The 23,426-nt window shown below is 36.2% G+C and overlaps 1 long non-coding RNA gene across 2 annotated transcripts in view; it reads left to right on the top strand.

The window, feature by feature from the left end:
• LOC147584290 (uncharacterized) overlaps positions 1-23,426 on the top strand; it is a 118,180-nt gene that overhangs the window by 80,407 nt on the left and 14,347 nt on the right. For both annotated transcript variants that reach the window (XR_015248159.1, XR_015248158.1), the window contains one exon: positions 15,113-15,226. This is a non-coding gene — a long non-coding RNA (uncharacterized LOC147584290). The remainder of the gene's footprint in view (positions 1-15,112; positions 15,227-23,426) is intronic.

Raw genomic sequence — 23,426 nt, 5'->3', positions numbered from 1 at the left:
CACCCCCTCTCAAGTCTTGTATTGGAGGTCTAGTGCCTCATTTTGGAATGTGGAAAAAATGCCACCTATTGTTTGGTTATCACCAAAACTTTGATAGAAAGGATCTCTCCCTAATACCCTGTTGCACAGGCAATATGAGTTATATGTAAACCATGCTCATTAACCAGAATACAAGTGATTCGTTTACAGGAATTTAAATGCTTACACTTGGCACACAAAAAGCAAATGATATTGAGTATCATTTTAAAGATGTAAAATCACACAGAAACCAATCAATTAATTCAACAAAAATTGCCTAGTGTTTCCTAAATGCTGGTATTATCCTAGGTGCTGGATGTTCAAGAATTAAATATATGGTTCTTTTCCTCATCTAGTGAGAGAATCATATGCTGAAATATGTCCAAAAGTGATCATCATACAATTTAGCATCACAATAGAAAGATCTACAAAGACCTAAGGGAGATGGAGTGTCTAAATTGAAGAAAAGCTTCACAAGGGACATTTGAACTGGATCTTGAATGAAGATAGGGTTTCCCTTGGGAAAAAAGGAGGAAAGGGCATTCCAGATATATGATGGTTGTGTAAGACAGGGAGAGTTCAGACGGTGTGGTGTGAGAACAATGAAGAAGGGGTGTAGCTGGGACATAGGCTGCTGTGGTTGTGAGTGAGATGAATTTGGAGATTGGAAAGACACTGTTTTATGATGAAGAGTTTCAATTCCTTCCTACAGATAATAGGAAATTTTGCTTTTCAAGTGTTTATTTAAAAATATTATACACAGGGGCACCTGGGTGGCTCAGTCAGTTAAGCGTCTGACTTCCGCTCAGGTCATGATCTTGCGGTCCGTGAGTTCGAGCCCCGTGTCGGGCTCTGTGCTGACTGCTCAGAGCCTGGAGCCTGTTTCAGATTCTGTGTCTCCCTCTCTCTCTGACCCTCCCCCATTCATGATCTGTCTCTCTCTGTCTCAAAAATAAAAAAAGTTAAAAAAAAGTAAAAAAAAATTATGTACATAGTATGTATCAATATATAGAGAGGTGATCCTGTTTTTCCCTTTTCCTTTTTCAGGTGGGTCCTCCCTCCTATTCGTATCTCTCTCCTCTCCATCTCCCTCCCCACTGTACCCACATCTTTCCCTCCCAACTTATGTTAACACTTCTTTTGTAACCTTTTTTTCCCTCCATAGTTATATAATCATATTCAAGTATACAGTATGTGATAAATATATCCAGTTTCCACACAGAGTGTTTTGGGCCATTGTTTGCTTGACAAAAGAATACTTTGCACATTTTTCTACATCTTGCTTTTCTAACTCACCCATTCTTAAAGGAAATGTCTCCAAGCCCATAGAGACAGTGCACCATAGGTTTTGTTTTTATTTGGCAGTTTTTAATTAGGGGCTGACATGATCACAATTTTATATCAGAGATAAGATGTTAAGAGTGGACAATGAGTTTAAAAGTGTGTAGAAACTGGAGGAGGGCAGTAAATTGAGAGATTAAACAGATAGTAAATGATGGGGCCTACACCAGTGCAGTCAGCTTTGGCAAGGACATCACTTTAGCACATACAAGCCTCAAAAAATGAATCACCATATAACATATCTCAATACAATGCCAATGGCCACCAGTATCTAATTCTAAAATTAAAAAAAAAATTAATGTTTATTTATTTTTGAGAGAGATAGAGACAGAGACAGAGCGTGAGCAGGGAAGGGAAAGACAGGGAGACACAGAATCCAAAGCAGGCTCCAGGCTGACCTGTCAGCACAGAGCCTGATGTGGGGCTCGAAGCCACAAACCGTGAGCTCATGACTGAGCTGAAGTCAGACACTTATGTGACTGAGCCACCTAGGCACCCCTAATTCTAAAAATTTTTGACATTAGATCCTCCAAATATGCTGCTTAGAAAAAGATGGGTTCAGAATATTCACTACCAGCTTAGATGGAGTTTTTAAAAAGGTTCATTATTTTTCCACATACATCCATATTTCTCTACTTCCTCCCTTATTCTGCACACTTTTTCTACAAAATATTCCTGATCTCCAACTTGTTTTGAAACTCAAATGGCTAAATTCGTTGTTAGTTTAGTTTAAAATTCATGCCTACATTGTCTTTGAATAACAACATTTTCCATCTTTCAGTAATATAAATTTTCCTTAGGTTGCTCAGCATCGGATGTGACCACACTATTTTTACCCTTATTGCAATTATTTCAATCATGTAACACATTCATAATGTCATTTAGTGGCCTTAACATATTATAATAAACATTTTCACAAGTTCTCTATATTTATAAACGTCTTATCAAGATCAAAACCAGATAAATGTTACATTGGAATATCCAATATGTAATTATCAGTCCTGTTAAACAATTTGGGTTATTCTGCAAATGTAAAACACATTTATCATAACCATGATGAAGATAACATGAACTACTCCAACCTTCTGATCCCAACTGTAGTTTGTAATATATTATTAATCATAAAGTATGTAGGTTTTAAAATTACTTCTAAAAATGTAAATATTTCAGAAAAATACATAGAATAATAGAATATGCATTTTCATAACTGACAATTGTTAAAAATTTGTCATTTCTGTTCCCCATTAATTACCAGTGTCCATCTCATTTTATTCTTCCTGCCTCCACAGGAACTCTCTTTTATGAATTTGGTGTGCTTCTTTCTAGTTCATTTTTATCTTAGGTACATATATGTACCATAAATAATTTATGGCCTTTTTTTTGGTTTTGAAATGTTCAACAATAGTCGTATGAGTACATTTATAATTTTTTACCTTCCTTTTTAACTCAGTATTATTTTTCAGAGCAATACTCATGCATAATTAAATCTATTTTGGTAGTACAAGCAGTACCCCAAGGACTATGCATGTTCCTGTCTCCGTGGACATATATTTAAAAGTTGTCTTTTACCAATGTTATGACCTGAATGTTTGTTTCCCCTTCCCCCTCTAAATCATATGTTGGAGGCCTAATCCTCAATGTGATGGTGTTAGGAGGTGGAGCTTTGGAGGTAATTGGGGTTGGATTAAGTCTTGAGGGCGGGGTCCCCATGCTGAGATGAGTGCCTAATTAGGAAGAGGATGAGATAAAGCAGCTCTTACTCTTTCCCAGAGAACAAAGAGGTCATGTGAGCACACAGCAAGATGGTGGCTTCCTTTAAGCCACAAAAGAGCCTTTCTGCAGAACTGAATCATGGTATCTCATTTTCTTCCCAGCTTTATTGAGATATAATTGGCATATAACATTGTATAAGTTTAAGATGTTTCTTGTTTTGATTTGATACACTTACATATTGGGAAGCGGCAGGAGCTAACACCTTCATCCCTTGACATAAAAATGGTATCTTGTTAGTGTTTAAATTTACATTTTCTAATTATGGATGATTGTACTTACTAATTGCTTATTTATTTAATGTTTATAGATTTATACATATGGATTTAAAATCCTAAATAGAAACATTGATCTGAAGTGATGCTATACGATGAAATGAAAATTGAAATTTACTAGAGAATGAATCCACAACATTGGCATACCATCATTTGTCCTAATAACATTTAGATTTCTCAGTTTGCTAGATGCTAAGTATTATGAAGTCAAACTTGTACAGTCAGGATTTAATACAGGAGTAATATTTCAGAGCTCAACTTGGGGAAGAGAACCTGTATTTAAGGCAGAGGACTATTTGGTTGTGAAATAGCAAAATCATAATCAGTTTTAAAGACAATTGAGAAAAGGTAAAGGCCTAAGAAGGGATTCATTTCTTTTCTTCTTTTGAGCGATTTGTTTGAGTTTATAGAAGTTCTTTTATAAGTTCTTATACCTTCCAAATTTGAATAACTCTTTGTGTGGTTGAAAAGGAGAATTGAAATGAGAATGAAAAGTACTGGTCTCAAGTGGTAACTGAGCACATCTGCATGAAGTCTTTGCTTTCCTACTTACCACACAACTGACGGAAACATGGACTAGAGAAAAAAATGACCATTTAAAAAATAGTGTACATTATATGCAGAATGCCTTGTATGTAAAGAAATAGGGTATGGTTTGAAATGGCATTTAAATTGGCCTTTAAATCATAATTAATTTTCTTTTAAATGAAGCTTTAAGAGAAAAAAATTTTGCTCCCATGAAATAAAAAGAGCCTGGGGAGAATATAGGAAGTTCAGGGTGGTCCATATAAAATAATGATCACTATAATGCAAAATGGGATCCATTTTTCATGGAACCTGTACAAAATTTGTTGATTGTCAAAAAAGAGTACTTCTCCCATAATAGAAAACTACACCTTTGTAGGAGGGAGTGGTTTTTTTGCATTGACTGCATTTTAGAGAGGCATCATGAATGAGAAAGGAGGAAGGAAGGAAGGAAGGAAGGAAGGAAGGAAGGAGTAATAAATTCTGGGATTTGGGGCAGTGGAATGACCTAGGTTCACATTCTGGCTTTATCATTAATATAATTAATATTTTGAGTAAGTCATTTAAACGCCTTCAGTTTTGTTTCCTTCATATAAAAAGACGAGAAAACAATACATATCTTACAGAGTCCTATGAAAATGAAATGAGACTTTACAAATGAAATAACTTATGCCTGCCTCACGTAGTAGCTCAATCCTTTGTAAACTTCTCTCTTAAGGAGTTTAAAAATATTTTTTCCACACTTACACAATTAAAATGAAATATTTTTCACTGAGTATGCTAATTTGTGCAAATTCTGTGGCCATACCTAACTGACTCAAAACACTAGTAGTATACAATCAAGTCATTAATAAAAGTTTCTTGCAAAATATATTCTATTCTATATAGTTTGAATTTGGCAGTGTTTCTCCAGTGTGTTCCCCAGAAAGTTAGTCTCCTGAAGTCACCTGTAATTTCATACTTTTGGCATATGCTACAGTCTGTCCTATTCCCCTTCTGAGAAGCCCTCCAGTTAAATAAGCTGATTTTATTTAAGCCTGTGCTTTTTCTACTTTATTTGGCCATGGAAGATCCTAGTATAACTTTTTCTGAGACAATGGTTTCTCCTTACCCTGTCTTTTCATAATTATGGGAGTGATTCAGCTGACTCAATATATATTTACTAAGCATCAACCATGTACCAGGAACTAACTGTCCCAAGACTAGGATATACAGCAACACACACCACAGATAATGTTTCTGCTCTCTTGGAGCTTATGTTCTAAAGGAGAGAAAAAGACAATTCACAAATAATATATGTTAGTTTGTGATGAATGCTGTGAAGGAAGGATAAGAATATATAGAGTTATGGGAGTAGGACATTATTTTATAGAGGATGGTCAATGAAACCCTCTCAGCTAGAGTCTCATTTGAGCACAGAACTTGAGGAAGTGATGGAGAAATCCATGTAGACATTTTGAGGGAGCATCTTTTAGACAAAGAAAAATATAATTGCAGTGAGGTAGAGTGCTTGGAATATTTGAGGAATATCCAGGTGTCTAGTATTAACTGAATCAGAACTCATAGGAGAATGACAGAAGATAAAAATCAAGAGAATTTGTGAGGTGGGTCTGAGGAGATGATTTGGGTCTTATATGCTATGGTTAAGACTTTGGGTCTCATTCTGAGTGATTACAGAAGCTAATGGATAATTGTCAAAATTTTGACATGATTTAATTTATGTTTTGTAAAGATTGTTGAATACTGTATGGAGAATAGACTGAGAGTGCCATGGTTAGAAACACAGAGACTCATTCAGGATCCCATTGCAGTAGTACAGGTGACATATGATAGTGATTTCAACTACAGTGTTTGAAGAGTTAAGAAGTAGTTGGTTAAGAATATATGTTGAAGGTAGGGCTTATGAGATTTACTGATGGATTGAATGTGGAGTTGGAGAGAAAGAGAGGAGCCTATGATCACACTAAATTTTGTGGCATAAACAACTGAGATCCTGGAGGTGCCATTTATTGAAATGACGAACACTAGGGGAAGTGTAGCTTTGGGGCATGGATGAGGAATCAAGAATTTGCATTTGGGCATGCTAAATTTGAGACGTCTTTCAGGCAGTCAAGAGAACATGTGTAGTAGGCATTGGATGCATATGGAGTTTAAGAGAGAGAATAGTGATAGTGATTAATATTAGAGTCATTAACATACAGGTAAAATGTATGGCCATGGCGCTGGTCGAGATTACCTAGATGATATGTGTCAGTAGAGGATGGAAGCAGAGTGTTGAACACAGCCCTGGGACATACCAATAATTCAAGTTTAGAAAGATAAGTATGTACCGGTCGGAGAAGAGGAGAATGAAAGGCAAATGGTATCCTAAGAATCAAGTAAAACAAGTGTTTCAAAACAGTATTGACCACTGGCTTTGACAGCATGGAGACCATTGATGACATTAACAAAAGCAATTATAGTTTTAGGCCTACGTGTCAAGAAATAATGGAAAGGAAAGAAGTGGATTCAGGAAGCAGAGGCAACTTTTTAAAAAAGATTCATGTGAAGGGAACAGGCAAGTGAGGATGTAGCTGGAGGGAGCTATGGCGTCAAGGTCTTTTTTGTTTTTGTTTTTAAGTTGATAGCTATTGGGATGCCTGGCTGGCTCAGTCGGTTGAGTGTTCAACTCTTGATTTCGGCTCAAGTCATGATCTCACTGTTCACGGGTTCGAGCCCCACGTCAGACTCTGTGTTGCTGATGCAGAGCCTGCTTGAGATTCTCTCACCTTCTCTCTCTCTGCCCCTTGTCTCGTCTCTCTCTCTCTCTCTCTCAAAAAAAAAAAAGTTGATAGCTATTCATACATAACTATTTGTGGGTGGGAAGAATTTGGCAGGTAGTGCAATACACTGATGATGCTCGGAAAAGAAGGGAAAATTGTACCTTAAACTAGTGAGAAACTCACTTTAAATAGGTGAGAAAGAATGATACAATGCAAAAATTGCTATGTATTAGATGGAATTAATATTCTCATTTAAGGTATGTATTTGATTGAGGGATGCATACACTCATTTAATAAATATTTGGTACATGTCTATGTCTTAGGAACTTCTTCTAGGAATTGGGAATGTAGTAGTGATAACAGTTACAAATATCTGCATGTTATTTCTAGTGACATGTGAGAGAGTAGGGAAAATGAATACATAAATCATGTAATATATAAATCAGGTATATTATATAAGGGACATTGATAAGTTCTAACTTAAAATACAGTTTGTGTAAATAAATTAATTTGCAGGCATATCTTTTGTTATGACCATATTGTAATCTAATTTTTTGAGATGATCATGTTATTTCAAAAGAAAAAATATTTCTGGTAAGCATGTGACAACCAAGAAAGTGCCCAGTCAATATTCAGTGCCTAGATGACTTGTACTTACAACTGGCCTTGTTTGTCCTAGATTTCCTAATATCACAGAACACTGCTGGAATCTCAGAGAGAAACGGAAGCCTTATAGTTTTTGAGTTCAGGGTTGAAATAAAAGAAGAATCTGTGAAAAGTAGGAACAGTTTAGGTGACCTGTGAACAGACTTTCAAAATAGCAAATATGAACTTTCAGCCTCACTAGCTGTTTGCAGTTTTGTTTTTCTTCACTTCTTAATATATAAAAAATTTGTTTGAATTAAAAATGAAAATAACATATGTGTACATTAGTGAGGTCGGAATACCCAGCAAAATCTAAGAAAGTTGAGAATCCTGCATATTGGAACAGAAATACCTTTAAGTCAGGGGCCAAAAATCTTGGAACTTGTACCCAACTCTGCTATTATCTATGTGTTTGGCATTTCACAGATTCTTAAATTGGCACAGATTCTCTTAAATTCATTGAGTATAAACTTTCCTATCTATGTAGGAAAATGTACCTGCCTTATTAACTGAAAAGGCTGTTATGTTCTCTTAACCACAGAGATCAGTATGTTGAAAAATATATACATTGAAAAATATATGTGGAAACTGAGGTCAAGCAACTTGTCTAAGATCACATAGCACATACATTAAGACAGATGTTGAACCCAGGCTTCTCTGATTCTCTAAGCGGTTATCATGTTCTGCAGTATGCAACAAGCATGGGCACTCAAGTGAGATCAAGAGGCCATGACAAGGCTTAGAAACACCTTGCGTTCTCACGTTCACTTTCTCATTCACTGTTGGTTGGTTTCAGAAGAGAGGTAAAAAACATCTCTTCAAACAATTTAACCATGTGGCCTATGGAAACTGTCTTGCTTTGAATTGCTTGATTCACCTGCTTTGTAGGCCACATATAACAGCAGATTAACGTCCAGTGGTTGATTACCAACTTCATGTAAGCTAACTGGAAAAAGCATGGTTTTTATACTCTTTTCGTGTTATGCGAATGTCTATGAGTTAGGCAGGGTATAAGTTAGGGCATCGTGGTGCACGTAAAGTTTGCAATATGCATTTACAAATTAGCTTGCTACCAAAGTCACTTATATTTGTAACACATCTCATGCTCTTCTGCTCAGCGGCAATGTTACAGATGAACTTGAGAGACAGAAGTAGTATTTTTATGCAAATATGCCATAAAATATCTTTGCTAAATAAGCAATTCCTTCTGTAGCAAGGTTTATTTGCAGTGATATAATTTAGAAGTGTCCCCGATGACAACCTTTTGAGCCATATTAGTTAAATGCTAGAACATCTACAGTGTTAAATCCACAGCAATATATTATAATGGGAAAAATGCCTGAGCAGCAGGGAGCCTTTAATACAGAACTCCATAGGCCACTTAAATAGTGTAATCTGGCTTTCAAGTGAAGCATTCTAAAGAATCTCTATGAACCTTGCTTTGGGGTTTCAGAGAATCGGAATGATATTGAGGACAAAGCTCTGTTCTGGATCTACCTGTCACTGAAACGCTCATGCTGCTCTTCTACAAAGCCAGGTGGGATCATTTTTCTAGGAAACATCAATTACTTCTGCTTTTGCTCAGAAATGGCACAGTTATTTTTAGATATATTTTCCACAAGTCTACAAAGTATTACAATTGCCATAACATATTGGGTAGTATCATAATGGTGTAAGGATCCCTGAGCAAAATATGCCTCCCCATGATATTGCCTAACTTATCTTTGAAAAATAGCAGGATTACATATTTTATAACTCCCTGTACAACTAGTGAGGTGTCAACGTGGATGGCAAATGAATGAGTTAGAGTTTTACAGATTTCCAATATATTTGAATTCACAGATATTTTTTCTCTGAGGGTCAGTTTGTGAAATTTATGGTTTGAAATAGCGTTATTTGAATAAAATGAACCAGGTTCTCCTAGGGGCTAATCAAATCCTAGATAGTAAATGAGCTACCTTTGGAGGTTGCATTAACACAGCAGTGGCTTAATAAATTATACTCTGCTGATTTGACTTCCACTGGTACTTAATTTATAACTGGAGATGATCCTGGTATATAGAGAATCTAGCTAATCATGAACTAGTTTCTTGTAGTGATGAAGCGCATATATCCAGCCAAGATGTTTGAAATAGAGTTTTGTAAAAAATATAAACAAATGGAGTCTTGTGAGGGTAAACTTCTTGACTGAAGAATTAATACGTAAATCATGACTTTTTTCTCTTTCTTGGAATCTCTTCAATTTATCTTCCATGATAATATCTATGATATACAGAAAATGAATTGTTGTGTCATTATAGTCTCTTAAGGAAAAATTTCCCCAGTTGTTCCCTAAGCTGTCTTCAACCTACTGGGTACAATTTCAAACTAGATATTATACAATGGAAGTAAAGCACTTCAGTCTTTTATTTAAATAAAAAGTTTGAAAGTTCATCTGTCCATCTATACATCCAGTCATCCATCAATCTGTTCCTCAGTTTATTGTTTTATTCTTTGAATCAACAAAGAATTGTCACTTTAATATGTTTGTAGTTTCCGAGACTTTGAAAAAAATCAAACCAAAAGAGATATCGACCATTAAAAAAACTACTAAATCTCATCTTAGCAGAGATATTTGCTAATAATAACTTGCCTCAGTCAGCTAGGCTTTGTCAGTTCTCTCTGCTGCGTGTCTAGCTAAGGTGGGCATTGGATTAAACTGTTCTATCCTAAAGATTGTTGTTGGCAAGCTCATGTAGGTAATCTACTTCCATATTGTGAATGGAATATACTCTATCTAACCTTTGGATAAACAGAAGATTTTGGTTTCCAATCCCGTCAGTGTTATAGCTGTTAAGGATACATGTATCATCTCTTTCTGAAAACTGTAGAATTTATGTTCAGAATTCAGCGCCAACAAACAAGGATGGAGTTCTCATGTCAAACTGAAAATATCACTTACACATTTTGGCAGGGAGATGGTGACATTTAAGTCACTTTTTATTAGTCTTTTTAGTAGGGCCTTCTAACCTTTATCCCTAACTCAATCTGACCCTTTTGGTGTCTCAATTTTTTTTTTTTATTAAAAAAATTTTTTTAACGTTTATTCATTTTTGACAGTCAGAGAGAGACAGAGCATGAGCGGGGAAGGGGCAGAGAGAGAGGGAGGCACAGAATCCGAAGCAGGCTCCAGGCTCTGAGCTGTCAGCACAGAGTGCAACACGGGGCTTGAACTCATGAACTGCGAGATCATGACCTATGCCGAAGTCAGACGCTCAACCGATTGAGCCACCCAGGCACCCCAATGGTGTTTCCATTTTTAATAGGAAAAGCCACTGTAATAAATGCAAAAGTAATTCTAATTCTCCAAATTAAGTTGTGAAATGTATTTAATTAAGTGTATAGATGCAATTTACTAAATCAATTCAATTATTTTCTTCAGTTCACTGAGTGGGGGATATGAAAGTCTTTTTAGTTTTATTTAAGTGCAGAAGGATACCTGAGTCAAAGGTCTAATCCGAGATTCTAACGATTGTGCCAGGAGAAAGCAAATGTTGATTCCAATTGCTCTTCAATTTCAGGACACAGTTTTCCTTTCAGCTGATGTGAGACAGCTCATGTTCACTAATGGGTCTGGCCTAGACCCTTCGAGAGATGTTTATTATCATTGTCTGGACTTAGGAAATGATTCAAGACACTTGATTTCAAAGCCCCATCAAGTTCTCGTGCTGCAGAGTAACATCTGATCATTTGATGTGTCACCTCAGCCAAAGGACAGACATGGCGGAAAAAAAATTTTTTTTATCTTATCTACCCCTAGGCAGTATGTGAACTTTAACTTCAAGAGTACACTTTTTCCTCTATGCTCCCATTCTGAATTGTGTTCCTTCAATATGAAGGAGCCTTACAAAAGCTTTTAAATTCAGGTGATCTGAGAGGGAAATATTCCTGAATTAGCAAATTGGTTGAACAGATACTGAATGAGAATCATGAAAGTGTTTTGGATATGTTATATGTTTTTTATTAAGAGAAATTGTGCAGAGATGTACGTGTTACAAGCCAGCTGGTGTAGTGTGGAATAGTGTGGCATTCTGTGTTCGGCATGGATCTTCATGTGTCAGTTTATGGCAAAACTCCAGGGTATCCACCAAAGATATTTAACAATTCACTGCTTCTGGAGGCCAAATAATTTTCCAGAGGATTAATACCTCAAACATCTTAAATTGGTGACTCGGGCTATTTAAAGATGCAGATCTTGTTTCTTTTAGCTGTTGATTTTCAAAGGCATGTTCTTTCTGGCTCTGGATAATTCTCCAATAAAAAGGAAGACTAACATGTATGGAAGGCTTATGGAAGACTTACACATAATCTTTACAAAGTTGGACCATTTAGAAACATGATCATTTGCATTTTTTCTTTTTTGAAAGCTTAACCCTAAATTATTGTTCATCAGAGAAAAGGGCTTTGGGATTTATAATTTTTTTTCTTTTCCTTGAAAACTGAAACACACTCTTGTTTTTAGCATATAGCTTCTAAGGTAATGAGGAACACACCAGTACATTAAAGCAAATGTGTGTCAAATCCCCAGGGAAAACAGATGTCATGCGTGCAGTATTTCCTCCAGACATCTGAAATCCAACATTATTGTTCTTTCAATCTGCTTTCTAAGTAAATGAAACAATGGGGAGTATACATAAATCCTTCTATATTAGAATTTAAGAAATATTTCAACTGGAGAAGTTCAAAGTTTGCATTTGATAAATAAAGCTATAAAGAGCTTAAAATTAGGGAACCCAGAATTGGAAATATGTATATTCCCACTAGTTTATTCCACAACTGTACATTTTCCACTGATTTTCATAATCTGTGATAATGTATAAACCTGAAACTCATCTCTAAGTAAAATCCATAATTTTCTGAACATTTTCAGCATTATGCTTAAATGTCAGAGATCATAAACTTAAGGTGATTTTCCCAATTTTAGGTAAGATTTATTAGTTGTTATAAATTAAAAAGACTTGGCAGTCAGCAATAAATTTGGACCTTTGTAAAATACATACTTAAAATCATTTATACTGCCTTAACAAAAGTGTGTGCGTGTCTGTGGTATGTGTGTGTGTGTGTGTGTGTATGTGTGTGTATGTGTCTGTGGAGGTGTTGAGTGCTTTTCTGTGTGTATTGGGTAGAAAAAAATATATAAATGATCATATGAAGGTAGATTCACATCTCTTCTAGCCTCATTGACTTTAGACATTGAAAACCCTTAACATGTAGGTCCACCTCTGTGCAGTTTTGAGCTAAAGAGAACTAACACTGGAAGAGAAACATGAGCTACATCTTTGCCAGTGGGGGGACTTGGCACTAGCCTTCTTGTTCTGAGTCATTCTCATGCTTGGACTGGGCTGGCCGGGAGCAATCCACTGCCTACCAAACTGCAGCCAGATCTCCTGATCTAATAGTGTCCTTTTCATGACTATGCTTACTTTTCCGGTGTCATTCAGGTCTATTTGCAGGAATAGGGTTTTGCCACAAACCCCAGGCCTCTTGGACAAATGCTTACCGGCTGGATAACTCTTGCCATTTCTCTACAAGTCTCTCCTGCAAAACATAAACTATGGCATGCTTCCCAACTACATAGACTCCTGTACACGAACACTAGTCAGGATTACTTCTGAGATTGTGATGTTCTCTTAGGCAAAACATTTTGGTTCCTTGAGGACTGAATCTACAGCTGAATTAGTTTTCCTAGGCTTGGCTCAACACAATTCCAGTTTACTCCATTTTTCATGTTGGCCCACCATTGAGATCCCAGCATGCCAGGCTACACAGGTGTGACAAAGACCACATTAAATAAGAAAGTTTGCAAACATTTTGCTTCCAAAGCAAGATTATGGGTGGGGTTATATTGATCATTATTCTTTTCTGAAGCCGTCATTCTGTATGTAGAGTTTAGCTGAGATGTACTATTCAGAAAGCCATTTGATATTGAACGTATGATCTTCACTATTTGGGCACTGACAAGATCACATAATGGGTGAGGAGCAGGTGTTTTTCCAGCAGCAGGAAGGAAAGCAAATTGTTAAGTATTTCATGATACCACATCTCTAATTAAAAACAGCAGAGATTTTTAACAAGTTTTTTACTATTTTTCTCTCTCAAGGTAAGTCAGGTGTTCTCTAAAATGCCTAGGCTTGCATGTCTTCTACATGTCTCTTATCTGGCCAAAGACCAATTAGATAACTAATTATTTTTCATTATTAACCTGATTACATTGTAGCAGAATCACTTATATTTTAAGATGCTAATAATGCTTAGTACTTATAAATGATTCATTTTTGTTTTGGATATATATGAAAGAAAGAATCATTGGAATGCTACAAAGTTATTTCCTTTTTTAAAAAAATAAAATTATTTCCTTTTAATGTAAGTTGCTAGTAATCAGCACATTTATTTAAATGGAAACATATCTTTCATTGTAGACGTTTATGACATCTTATGTTATATGAAAATTGAAAGCCCAGCAAAAGTAAAAAAAAGCATAGCCTATGATGTTATAAGTGAAAGTTACTTCCTGAAACCCATTTATATGGGTCCTTTACAAAAAAAAAAAAACACTAGAAAATCTAGTTTGAGGGATAGTACTTATATTTGAAACTGACCACCTTTTTGAGGAGCTAAAGCTATAAAATTATCCTTCTAATTTAGGGTCATGTATTTGATACCTCTGATGAAGTCTGTTGGTCAATGCTCAATAAACTTGAGCCCTCAAATTCCCTATCCAATGAGCATTGAAAATAGGTAATTTAATAATTTTTTCTGCACAAGTTTTCATTATTTATCACTAATTCTGGAGAGTGGGAGTATGTGCTCTGTGAAAGCAATGTGCTCTTTTTAAGTGTGGACAAATTTGACTCAGGTAAAATATGAGCCTAGAAGAGCAATTCCCTATAATTTAAATGGTGACCTTTGCTTGAAAAGTCTCAAGACATGTAAGTTTTATGCTACTTTTTATAAGAATTCAATATTGGAATTTTATCGTAACTTTGTGTGTGTTCCTGTCACTGACTGATGCTGGGGATCTGTCTTATTGCAGAGAGGTGCAATTTACGGAGTTTTCTCGTACACTGATAGTTTTGAATTCTTACTAATCACTTATGAATTTCATCTTTCTTTAACTTATGTGGACACTCTGTTCCTCTCTATATAGTTATGTTGCCAGTGTAACATGTAGAGAATGGAATGTGTGAGTTGGCATTATCATTGTGACAATTCTCTACAATGATGGTGCGAGTGATTTTTGTATTCTAGAAGAATCAGATCAGAAGAGGTGAATTTATTTCATCAAAGCCATAGAATTCCACTCTCCTAAGTGTTCACCTCCTCCTTATTGCCCATCCACAGGCACCAGAAGTTGAATGGGCTTAAGCAAAGTGGAGAGGAAGGTGGGAAGAGTGCCCTCCCATTATCCGGTTCTTTTTTTCTTTGCTGTGAATTCTAGTTCTACTCAGTTTTCTATAGTTTTTTTTATACAGAAACGATATTCTGTTTTCTTTTACTTTTTGTTATCGTCAATGCTGCCTATCTTAATTCTTCTCTGAAGGATACACTAGACATACAGAATGGAACACAATGGAACCTCCCTTAATTTTCTCTGAGGTTGCTGTGTTCGTACACTTGACTGAGGAATCCTTCCTAAGAGGCTTTTGTGTAGAGAGGGGGCTGGCATAAGGAGTGGGGAGAGCTAAAACAGAATCAAACTCCCTGTTTTCTTTTTTTCTCTGTTGTTTTCCCACCTAGATGATCTTTCCTGCCTGGGTTATATCTGCAGAGCAGCCGACACTCATTCTTATAAATGTGTTTATGTTTGAGATTGGATGTAGTGGAGGATGGAAGGATATAAAATGAGAGAAGGTGAGTGAAAGGGGGAGATTTTTATATTTGGATTGTTAGAATGCTGTCATGCTAGCTTTTTTTACTTGGATTTACTGAATTTTCCAGTCAGAGAGTGTATCAAAGGAAGCAGTTTAGCAATTTAATCTACAGAACTATTTCTACTTTTTTTCCCCTCTCTTCCTTCTTCCTCCCTTTCTTTCTTTCTTTCTTTCTTTCTTTCTTTCTTTCTTTCTTTCTTTCTTTCTTCCTTCCTTCCTTCCTTCCTTCCTTCCTTCCTTCCTTGTTTCCTTCCTTCTTCTTCCCTCTCTTTCTCTCTTTCTTTCTTTCCTCTAGATTGAGTAAAAAACCTTATAGCCTAGAACAAGAACATAAAGATACTTATGTTGAGGACTGGTGGTTCCCAGTCTCTTAACTCAGGCAGTATCTACATAAAGCCAGTGAATTAGCTATATAATTTGGTTGCTTTTCTTCGCTGTTTGTTATTTAAACAGTGCAGAAAGCGTCCTATGTAATTGTGGATCTTATATGTGAAAAACTTATAGACATTTCAAAAGAGACTCTTCCTGAAAGCATGTTGTCCTCTAAAATGAGACAAAAAAGGTACCCTAATAACAAGTTGCAGAGCATATATTTTTTTCATATTTATTCAATTAAATTTCGGTGGGGGAAATCATTTAACAACAAAATTAGGCATAAAAATAAAGAGGATTGTAGACAGAACAGGTGTTTGGAATTTGATGGTGACTTCAAAAGCCAGAAATCTTGGAAATTTGATTTTTAATTTGTTCAACATATTATCCCTTTGATTTAATGTGTCAATGCTTTGCATTATTTTCACTAAATAGTTTAGCATGGTTTTAATGGTATAATTTAATAAATACTTCTATTACAAGTTTTCATTCCCAAAGTCATCTTTCTCATTAGTATGGTTGTACACCTGTAAAAAGGTCTTGTGATCATCTACTCTTTAGGAAAGGTTTTGTTTTCAGGCTATTGGCTGCTTACCTAGGAACTATCCAGTCTTGTTGATATCCTAGCAAAACACACCCTGTTGGGTCTTATTGCTTAAATATTCCCACTTCTAAAATTACCACCACACCACTGGGGGTGAATGAATACACGATTACAATTTCAATTTGACAGCTTTAAAGGAAATGGCATAGGGATTTAATTAGACCCTCTCCATGTGCTTCATTGATTCTCAGATGGGTTTTCATTCTAGCATAAGCAGATGTGAATTCTAACATAGAAGTTAGATTTTCTTGCACCTTGCTTGGGTTATTCAAACCAATAAAACAGCCAACAGTTAGTTGCTTGAATATACAAAATCCAAAAGCAAAGTGGTTTGGGAATGCTGAGAGATAGCTGCATCCTTCGTTTTCTTTCCCTTATGAAATAGATTGAAGTCATCAGGAAAATAATGATTTTTATGGCTCTTGATCTCATGCTATATGATGAAGAGGGAAATTAGGCTACAGTGAAATATTTTCATTTGGGGCAATAACGGAAATTTCCCAACATTATTAGAAGAGAAATATTATAGTTATTTCTTTTTCTGAGCTAAACAAAATGCCCAACTGAGACAGATATGAAAGCTATTGTTAAAATTAGTTACTGGAGATTCTAAGAGGGAAACAGTGTAATCTCTTCAAGATTTTTTTTTTTGAAACATATTTTTTCTTAGAATGAAGATAATATGCATGTTTATTTTAGAATTCTGGAAATCTGAGTGTTTCAACAGATACACTGTTCAATTTTCTAAAATGTGGGTTTGGACATGAATTGTCAGTAGCAAGAAAATAATTGAAGTTGTCCACGGATGTCTGAAATGACACACCACCTCCAGCCACCTCATTGGCCACGCAGTCGAGAGCTCCATCATAGCCTCCGTGGTTGACCTTGAGAAATATAATTAGGTAACTGTCTAGTTTTCTGAAGTCATCAGGCAGTCCACACCAGAGCCTGCACAATGGCCTGCATCCTTCCAGCCTCCACTTTGTGTTTTGTCTTCCTCACATGAGCCCCATTATCATTTTTCTGCCTTGCTGAAACCCTCCTCTGCATCAACTTTTCTTCCCCCTTTCCTCTAACCTCACTATGTTAGGGAATTCTGGGTCCTGTCAAACTCTAGGCTACTAACAACTGAGTATAATTTCTCATCTGTGATGCCCCTTGGAGTTTGTCCGTCAGTTATATTCCTGGAGAGAAACCTAGTGAGAAAGTGGTATCATTTGTTTTTCTGTAGGAAAAAGGAAGAGGAGAGAGAAAATTATCAGGCAGATGTATACCTACTAGCAAGTTAAACTTGTATGTATATGTCACATTTAGTTAAATATTTACAGGGCCAGGACAGAGAATTAGCCAGGCCTGATGACAAGTATCACCCACTTCCTGTGTTGCTTGAGAAATCTCTCATAGGGAAGCTGTGTTAGGTTAATTCCCTTATGCATCTGTCCATTTCTTGGGCATAATTTATGATGAAGCCATGTGGTGTCATGAAGAAAGAGTGGACAAGGAGTTAGGAAATTTGTATTCCAGTCCTGACCTTGCACTGACCAGCATGTGACATTATCTTCCTCCTCTGTAAATTTAGAGAATGACATGAAATTTATTGCACAAGACTTCCAATTCTTAAAATGATATATGATTCTAACTTATTAAAGACTTCCTTGACTGCTTAAATACTGTATTTTAATGCAAGAATTCCCAGGGCTAAATGGGTAAGGGGCACTAAGGAATCTACTCCTGAAATCATGGTTGCACTATATGCTAACTAATTTGGATGTGTATTTAAAAAAAAAAAAAAGAACTCCCAGGTCTGCTACAAAAACCATACAGACATTGTTTATATTTGCAATTGCCAGAGGTATACAGAGAACAACTTGAATTACTGTGGTAGAATTGATCTCTACTTCTGCAAAACAATTCTGACACTTGGGTTTAATTTTCAGGTTCTGGCAAAACTGCCCAGAAACAGTTTTCTGTCATGTTCAGGGAGGAAGAGAGTCTCTTTTCCCCTGAAAAAAAAAGTATTTTGTTGGAAAACAGAAGGACTGGGTTCTACCCATGGTTCTGCCACTAAGTAAGTAGGCAACCTTAGGCAAAGCAAATGACTCTCTTCTTTGGACTTCATTTTTCTTGTCTGTAAAATGAGCCAGATATTCTAGGTAACCTTTAAGACTCCTTGTATTGTCAGAATGCTCAATTACAGTCCCAGTTAGAATCACTTGATTGACTCATGAGTTAAGAAAAAGGTTTAGGTTGGAAGCCTCCCCTTAATGTGTCAAAACAGGTCACATTACAACTTTTCAGTGAAAAAAATTTCTTTTGCTATCACCACTGTTAACCACATGTAATCATTTATCTTTCACAAAAACAGTAATTGTCATATTGCAGATATGGTTTTAAGGTCTCTAATGTGCTTTGAATTACTTGGAACACCACTCCACCCCACCCCCCCGACACACCACACACACAGTGTTCTTATAAATAACAAGTAAATTCTCTCCCCCACAAGGATACTAAATTTAGTCTGGAGAAGCATTCCACATGCTTTTAAACATAGAACTAGTGTCTAATAGCTAAGATCACTACCATGGTACAGAATTTTTCCTTCTCTCTTTTTCTTCATGTAAGTTTTATAATATCAGGGCAACAATATCATAAAGTTTTACTCTTCTTATGTTTGACCCTGCATTTATTTGTTGGATAGGTAAATAAGAACCACTGATCATTAAGGTTCACTATTGATTACTAAAGTTTGCAAAAAGGAAAAAAAAAAAAAAGAAATATTACCATATGAAAAGTATACCTTGATTAAAAGTTACTTCCTGACTTTGGAAACCATAATTGTGAGAAACGGGTAGCTTGAGTCAAGGAAATAGAATCATTTGCTCGTGTAGGGAGTAGGCATATTTGAAATATTATCCAGAACTCCCTGACTTTTCTGGGAAGCTCCTTCTAGTGGATCTTCCTTTTTGAACCTTGCCTGTCCCAGACACCAACATGCAGCACTGTATCATATGTAATGTCTTGGAATTTATATCCTGAGCTTCAGTGATGAGTCTTTCTGTTTAAATACATTGCTGTGATCCTACCTCTGAAAACTGCTGGTGGAAATATTGAAACAATCATTCAGTTTCCCATGTTGCAGATGCCTAGATCTTATTGCATTGTGCCAACAAGCTGCTTCTTTCCTACAAGAAGTGAAACCAGAGCTCTTAGGGCCAGGTCAAAAAATTATTGGCTGGCAAAAACCAAACTATGAAAAATCATGATGTTGCCAATTCACTGACAGAAACTTACTGGTCTACTATTGGGGAAAATTAGGTGATAATGTTGTGAGTATAAAATTAAACTTTGTAATGTACATCATCTTGATTAAAATGACCAGATAGAAAAATTAAATATATTTGTGCCATAAGGACCAGACTATAGATTTGAATTTGAGCTCTGGACAGTTTGGAAGTAATATTGTAAATCTGTAAAGTACAAGACTAGCTTAATCTTACACTTGGTGGGGATTGTTCAATTTGCTAACTAATAGCTTTATTTTTTATCATAGGTAAATTGTCCTATGATTTCAAGATACAAACTGGGGGAGTTTTGTTTTTCTGCTTTACTTAAATGATACAAAAATTACATTTACAGCCTACCTAGATATATGAAAAATTTCTATAATTTTTTTTTTCTGAATTTCAGATGTCAGTTTAACCTTCATGGGCTTCTAAAATGGATTATCATCTAATAGGAACAGATTACATTTTTTACTTTGGGCGGAGAGGCATATTTCTGGGTAGTAGGTACACAACATCTCCTGTGTCCTCACCCCTACTTTATTTTAAATATTCAGATGTGGGCATGGGTACTCTCCTCACCCCTTTTTATAGTTTCTGCCCTCTAACTGCTCTTCCTTTCCTTTGGGCATCAAAGTTTCCCTTGCGGCTACAGCCATAAAACATTATTTTGACAGGGTCCCAGAGGTAAAGTCTGGTGCTGTCTAAGGCAATTCAGCTCGCAGATATTCACTGGATGATTATTATGGCTGGAGTGTTTTAGAGGATGACTTTCCTTTTTCCCATCCTCTTCAAATCCAACTGCTCTGGCCCTTCTTCTCCTAAGGACTCATTAGAAGCGCACAATTTATCTTTCAGAACTTATCTTACGTGATAATGATTTTATGCATTACCCCTGCCAGATAACTTCTGCCTTTAAATGGTGGTTGCCAATGCCTTTAAACTGAAGTCTTGAAGTCTTAGTCACCAGGATCAAGCGAAGGCCTGCTGAAGGTGCTCAGTGTTGCTCAGATTATACCATTGAAAAGTTTCCCTGTTCACTCAGAGGAATGAAGGGGTAGATAAAGAGCTAAAGTTAGTTTTGTTTTTATTTTTAAGTGTAATAAATAATAAAATAAGGAAGTGCTTTTAAAAGGGAGCTTTTTTTTTTTTTTGCTATTACTAATTTCACCTTCTCTCTTGTCTTTTGAAATTATTATTGTTATCAAATGACTGCAATAAACTTACCACAATTTTTTTAAAAATCACTCTTGGCACAATCAAAAATGCTCAGAAATGACTGCTTATCACATCAAACTTTTAAGTTATGATTACATTTGTGTAACCTCATCAGTCTTCTCAAGCTGCAAATAATAAACACCAGGAACATTTTTCTGTAAGTATTTATCAGCATGCTGTGTTGAAAATTAGATGGGGTAAAATATTGGCATTTGGTTGAATCGATCTAGTTAATTTATGTACTATAAAAAGTATAAGTCAATCCACTTATAGCCATTCAGTTGACACAACAAATTTTAAAATTGAGAATGAGAGTTTCATCAGTGAGAATTGGGGAAGCACAAAATACTTATCTTTTAGACAAAGTTGTCATTTAACTCACTTAAGATTTGTTTGAAATGAGTTTGGAGAATTGTCTTCCATGCCTGAAGTGAGCTGGTTTGTTTTAACTGCTAATCTTTTTTTTATAGTTTATTTATTTATTTTGAGAGATAGAGTAGAGTGTGAGTGCGTGCGGTGTAGGGGCAGAGAGACAGAGACAGAGGATCCCAAGCAGGCTCTGCGCTGACAGAGCAAGCCCAGTGCGAGGCTCCGGGCTTGAACTTCTAAACTGTGAGATCATGACCTAAGCCGAAGTCTGTTGCTTAACGCTCTGAGCCACCCAGGTGCCCCGAACTGCTATTCTTAAAAGGGAATAGCTAGATAGCTCAGTAGTTCTTTTCTAAATCATGAATTACTGTTTGCGATTTGTAAAGTCTAAAATAATACAACTACTCTTTAAAATACCAGTGCAGTGGGGTGCCTGGGTGGCTCAGTCGGTTAAGTGTCTGAGTTCGGCTCAGGTTATGATCTCACGGTTTGTGAGTTCAAGCCCCGTGTTGGGCTCTGTGCTGTCAGTTCAGAGCCTGGAGCCTGCTTCAGATTCTGTGTTTCCCTCTCTCTGTCTCCTCTTCTCACTCTGTCTCTCAAAAAATGAATAAACGTTAAAAAAAATTTTTTTTAAGACCACTGCATTGCTCTTTGGTATTTAGACAGCAAATGAGACAATCAGAGCTGGTTTATGTGTATTTATTTTCAAAAACTATCTGGGGAAATCTTTGATTTTATTTATGAGGTTGTGTTTACCTATTTAAAAAAGTAAATCTGAATTCCTATACATGGATTTCTCCTCTAAACATAAATATCTCTTACAGCTTTCCCTTAAAAATGATATAAAATATTTTTATAGGTAAAGAAGCAAATAAGCTATAAAGAAACCCCAGAAAACTCCTCAAAGCATTTTCCTTTCATTGTGAGAACTGAGTTTACCTTACACTTGCCCAAGTAAATGCTTGAAGATTTTCCTAAATCAACATGGTTATGAGTTGTCTTCCTGAGAATAATAGCATTTTTTATTACTCTTATTTTTTAAGTCCTTTTATATTTGTGGGAAATTTTAACTTATTGGTAAAAGGTATTTTCATTGGAGTAAAAATGGGACTTTCAGATGTCTGTCATTTTCTAAAATGCTTTAAAGTTTGAATTCTCTATGTATATCAAGAGAGTAAGTCCCTCTGAATAGAATGTACTAATAATAAATTTAGGATTTCAAGAATCAACCTACATTACAGTTACAAAACTATACCTGTTATTGACATCACAGCTTTTGTGCAAATTTCATCTGTGACAAGTATTTATTATACTTATCAAACTGCAGGAAAAAGGCTCTGACACTGAAGTTTTTAAAATAGTGACAGGCACTGAATGTAGATGGCCTTGGACCAATAGATACTACGATAAGATAGTGCAAAGAGGTCAAAGCAGTTGTAGAAAATAAAAGGAAGTTGAAGTATTCATGGCTATTCGGCAGTTCATTTTTAAAAAGAGTGCTATAGTGGTGCCTGGGTAGCTCAGTCCATTAAACATCTGACTCTTGATTTCGGCTCAGGTCATGATCTCACACTCGTGAGCTCAAGCCCTGTGTCTGGCACTGTGCTGATAACACAGAGCCTCCTTGAGATTCTCTCTCTCTCCCTTTCTCTCTGCCCCTCCCCCACTCACACTCTCTCTATCTCAAAATAAATATATAAATTAAAAAAATAAATAAAAAGACTGCTATACCTCCATGAGAAGCCTGAGGAAAGGCATTGTAGTAGACAGAATTCCAATATGGCTCCCTCGATCCCCCTTTCTGGTATATAATACCCGTCTTTGGAGTAGGAACAAGACTTATGAATATGAAGGGACATCACTCTGGTGAGTATGTTACATTATATGGCAGAAGGGATTTTGCAGATACAGTTAAGGCCTTTAATCATTTCACTTTGATTTAATCAAGGGGAAGATAATCCTCAGTGAACCTGACCTACACAGGTGAGCTCTTAAAAGAGGTCAGAGAGATTTGAGGCATTAGAAAGATTCTTCTGCTGGGCTTGAGGTAGTAAGCTTCTATGGCCGGATGTAGACAATCAGAGCTAAAAGTAGTCCTTAGTAAATGGCTTGCAAGAAAATAAGGCTATTGTTCATAGAACTGCAAGAACATGATTTCAGCCATCAACCATGGAGTTTGGAAGAGGACTCTAGAGGCACACATGTGATTATAGGCCCTGCCGACTCCTTGATTTTAGCCAGATGACACCCTGAGCACAGGACCCAGTTGAATCATGTTTAAACTCTGAGCAAGAAAACCATGAGATAATAAATTTGTATTGTTTTAGGCTGATAAG

Source organism: Puma concolor, chromosome A1, assembly GCF_028749965.1.
Source record: "Puma concolor isolate L17-30 chromosome A1, mPumCon1.1.hap2, whole genome shotgun sequence".
In the NCBI taxonomy this organism is placed as follows: domain Eukaryota; kingdom Metazoa; phylum Chordata; class Mammalia; order Carnivora; family Felidae; genus Puma; species Puma concolor.
The sequence above is the reverse complement of the archived record's forward strand: the minus strand, read 5'-3'. Positions and strand labels throughout refer to the sequence as shown.